The sequence below is a fragment of the Lynx rufus genome, unplaced genomic scaffold (genome assembly GCF_022079265.1).
Source record: "Lynx rufus isolate CCGP_SWC_20201006 ecotype Redwood Valley unplaced genomic scaffold, mLynRuf1.p SCAF_16, whole genome shotgun sequence".
NCBI classification, from domain to species: domain Eukaryota; kingdom Metazoa; phylum Chordata; class Mammalia; order Carnivora; family Felidae; genus Lynx; species Lynx rufus.
Genome location: NW_025814830.1, coordinates 5,991,423 through 5,995,722, shown reverse-complemented (window position 1 = coordinate 5,995,722; position 4,300 = coordinate 5,991,423). Strand labels below are relative to the sequence as shown.

General features: G+C 54.1%; 2 long non-coding RNA genes across 2 annotated transcripts; one reads left to right on the top strand and one right to left on the bottom strand.

Moving 5' to 3' along the window:
• Positions 1-567: 567 nt before the first annotated feature.
• On the bottom strand, positions 568-1,964 carry LOC124511783 (uncharacterized). Its single transcript, XR_006961961.1, has 3 exons — positions 1,125-1,964; positions 704-891; positions 568-605 (listed from the first exon to the last, which is right to left on the bottom strand). It is a non-coding gene; the product is annotated as an uncharacterized LOC124511783 (long non-coding RNA).
• On the top strand, positions 1,724-2,826 carry LOC124511784 (uncharacterized). The gene is made up of 3 exons (XR_006961962.1): positions 1,724-1,805; positions 2,091-2,326; positions 2,421-2,826. It is a non-coding gene; the product is annotated as an uncharacterized LOC124511784 (long non-coding RNA).
• Positions 2,827-4,300: the final 1,474 nt, after the last annotated feature.

Below are 4,300 nucleotides of genomic sequence, written 5' to 3'. Positions count from 1 at the left end.
AGATCCTGAGGCCAGAGTGGGCGCATCCTGGATGGTGAGAAGGTACTATGAGGCTGGAAGGTCTAGGCGTGAGCGAAAAAGGGGAGAGGGGTGGGAGGTGAGGTCTGAGAGGGGGTTGAATCCGGGTGAAGACTTGAGCTTTTCCTCTGATGGGGTGGGAGCCCCTGGAGGGCTCTGAGCCGAGGGAGGCGAGCCGAGTTAGTTCTAACAGGCGCCCTCTGGCGGTCAAGTGGGAAACAGGCTGTGAGCAGACAGCAGGGTGATAAACTGTGGGTGGGACGGTGGCTGTGGGGTCAGACTGAAGGGGGAGGCGCGGGAGGGGGCTGAGGCATTGGGTGGGGGTGTGAGGGAGAGAGGGGAGTTTGGGGAAACTCCAGGTTTGGGCCTGAGCAGCTGGAAGGATAAAGAAAGGGGCTGAAAGAAATAACGATAACTGGGGCGCCCGGGTGGCTCAGTCGGTTAAGCGTCCGACTTCGGCTCAGGTCATGATCTCGCAGTCTGTGGGTTCGAGCCCCGCATCGGGCTCTATGCTGAGCCTGGAGCCTGTTTCAGATTCTGTGTCTCCCTCTCTCTCTGGCCCTCCCCTGCTCATGCTCTGTCTCTCTCTGTCGCAAAAATAAATAAAAGCATTAAAATAATAATAATAATAATAATAAAAGAAATAACGATAATTAACGGCCGTTGTCCCATGCTATGTACCTACCGTGTGCCTGACCTCATTCAATCCTTATGACAATCCTGAGAGGCGGGAGATGGGGCAGGATTCTGGATTTAGTCAGATCTCTGTACCGTAGTTTGCAAGTCGAGACTACATAATTTGCTCAGTACTGTTGGTGGATTCAACGGATAATGGCAAAAAGGTACAGCGCTGTTCTCGGCACTTTATTATTTCTAGAATTTTTTAAAAATTTATTTTGAGAGAGCGAGCGAGCGAGAGAGAGCCGTGGAGGGGAGAGAGAGAGAGAGAGAGGAAGGGAGAGAATCCCCAAGCAGGTTCTGCGTTGTCAGCGCACAGCCCGACGTGGGGCTCGATCTCGTGAACCGTGAGATCACGGCCTGGGCCGAAATCGAAAGCGGGACGCTCAACCGACTGAGCCGCGCAGGCGCCCCAGCACCTCACTTACCTTGCTGAATCCTTACAACATGCTGTCCACAAGCACCATTTTCCACGTGGGAAACTGAGGCACAGAAACGTTAAGTACCTTGCCTAGCGCAATACTCATAATTATAATAGATTTATGATAGAGGTGGTGGAGAGAGCTCTGGGAGTCAGAAAGATCCCCGTGGGTTCAAATCCCGGCCGGACGTGTGACCTCGGGCAGCTCACAGCATCTCCGGGCTTTGGTGTCCTGCTTTGTAAAGTGGAGGGTCGAAGAGTACTGTGGGAGCCGAGGCTTTGGGATGGGTTTAGGAGATAATTCACGGAACAAAAGGGAGGCCGCCGTGTAGACAATGAGTGTTAACTCACTGGCATTAAAATAAAAACTGAAAAAAAATGCCAGGGTCAGCACGGATCCTCTTTCAGCGTTGGGGATACAGCAGTCCGCAAGCCAGTTGGGCCTTTAAAACGATCATGAGACAACAAATATTCATTCAGTCCTCCGGAGGGCCCTCCACGCTTTGAGTCGCGGGCCACCTCCTCCAGGCAGGACCTGCCGATCGCCTCCCTGCGTCTCCCCAGGGTCAAAGGAGTTCATCTGGTCTGTAGCTCAGCCCCGAAGGGCTTTGCCTCAGAAGATGTGTGGCTCTTTGCCTCCTATTGTGTCTGGCTGTCTACCCCAGTCTCCCTTTCCACCTTTCAGCCGGTGAGTGGGGTCCCCATATTTCTTTCCTCCACCTGGGACGCCCCCACAGTCATCTGGCTTGTCCCCCACGTTTCCCTCTAGGCTCTGCTCAAGTGTCCGCTCGTCAGAGCAGCCCTCCCGGACCATCTGTGTCCCCTGGGTGCAGCCTTATCTTGCACAGCAGCCCTCCTTTGAACATCCTTTTGTTTAGCTATTTATGGTCTGTTTCCTCTTGGAGAAAGTGAGCTCCATGGCGACAGGGACAGCCTTCCGGCACAGCTGTACGTTCCAATCTCCATTTCACAGATCCGCAGACGACAACGAGGCCCGGCCCAGGGTAGATTGGCACAGGGCAAGGACGGGTTCGTCGAATGAATGCTCGAGCCGTATCTCAAGCGGCCAGAAGGGCGCCCAGGCCGCCCCCTGGTGGCCAGGGCGAACGTGGGCCCGCTCGGCGGCCAAATTTCCCACCAGAGCTTCTCGTAGCCTGATAATGACGGACTAATGCGAGAACTTAACTCCGTTTCACATATAACCACAAGGTATTTTTTATGGGTATTTTTTGAGCTTCCAAATTGTATTTGCAAAAAACACACACAAATTTTTTTTTTTTACGTCTATTCGTTTATTTTTCAGAAAGAGGGAGTGAGAGAACGAGCTGAGGAGGGGCAGAGCATCCAAAGCGGGCTCGGCCCTGACAGCGGAGACCCCCGGATGCGGGGCTCAGACTTCCTAACCGTGAGATCGTGACCCGAGCCGAGACCTGACGCTTAACCCGCCGAGCCACCCGGGCGCCCCTCAAAATCCTTTGAAACGTTGTGGACACGAAGGCACGACGTACCTACTTTTGTAAAACCCACGAACCCCGAGTGCAGAAGCCCTGGGGGGAGAAACCAAACATTACAGGTCCCCTGCCTCCTACCAGGACCCCCTGGGGACCCCCTTCTACTGACTCTCTCCCGGGCAATCATTATCCTCAAGTCTACCAACAGAGATTTAGTTGTGCCTGTTCTAGAACTTCATGCAAATAGAATCAAACCGTATGTGCTCCTTTGCGTCTGTCTGGCTTTTGTCGCTCAGCGTTTCGTTTGCGGGATGCATGCACGTGCTGGTGCGCCGGTAAGAGAACGTTCATGTTCACTGCCGTGTGGCATTTCCGCGTGCAAAGGCACCCCAGCGAGAGTAACCATTGTACCGCTGAAGAACATTCTGGTTCTTTCCAATTCGGGGCCGTCTGAGTCTGCTCGGGGTGGCCACCACAAAGTAGCCCAGGCCGGGTGCCTTACACGACAAAACTTTAGGGGGCGCCTGGGTGGCTCAGTCGGTTGCGCGTCCGACTGCGACTCAGGTCATGATCTGACGGTTGGTGAGTTCGAGCCCCGCGTCTGGCGGGCTGAGGTCAGTGCAGACCCCGCTGCGGATCCTCTGTCTCCCTCTCACTGCCCCTCCCCCACTCACACTCTCAAAAATAAAGAAAACATTCAAAAAAATGAAAAACAACCCCCCCCCCCATTTTATCTTCTCCTAGTTCTGGAGGCGAGAAGTCCTACCTCAAGGTGTCCCAGGGTTGGTTTCTTCTGAAGCCTCTCTCCTTGGCTTGTGGAATGGCTGTCTTCCCTGTGTCCATACGTGGGCTTCTTCCCTCTGTGCATGGATATTAATCTCCTCTTCTTTTAAGTTCATTTATTTATTTTTGAGGTGGGGAAGGGCAGAGAGAGAGGGAGACACAGAATCTGAAGCAGGCTCCGGGCTCTGAGCTGTCAGCACAGAGCCCAACCCTGGGGCTCGAACCCACGAACCGCGAGATTGTGACCTGAGCCGAAGTCGGATACCTAACCGACTGAGCCATCCAGGCGCCCCTAAGCTCTTCTTATGAGGACACCAGTCATAGGAGATTAGGGCCCACCTTAATGACCTCCTTTTCACTTAACTGCCTCTGTTAAAGGCTTATGTCCAAATTAGGTTACATTCTGAGGTGCTGGGGGGTAGGGACTCTGACACACGAATTGGGGAGGGGACACAAATCAGCGCATAAGCGGGGCGATTGTGTCGAAGGTGCCACGGTCGTTCTTGCCCACGACACGTTTGGTGAGCACGTGCACGCATTTGTTGGGTAAATGCCCTGCAGTGCATTTGCTGGCTCACGGGGTATGTGTGTGCCTCGGACCGTCGTAGAACTTACTCCACAGCAGTTGGGGCGTTTTGTGTCCCCTCCAGCAGTGGGGGTCAGTCCCGGCTGCCGCGCATCCTCACCAGGCCTGTGACCTTGTCGGGCCTTTTCATCTGGGCCGTTCTTTTGCCGGTAAGCGCAAAGGGTTATTCGCGTGGTCTTAATAGATACTGAAAATCGCCAGGATCTCCACCACTCCTTTCAAGGGAAAATTGTGCTATGTTGTGTTCAGAAATCAACAAGGGCGGGGCGCCTGGGCGGTTCGTCAGTTAAGTGTCAGACTCGGGTCATGATCTCGTGCTTGGTGCGTTCGAGTCTCCCCCGGAGCCCCCAGAACGAAGAACCC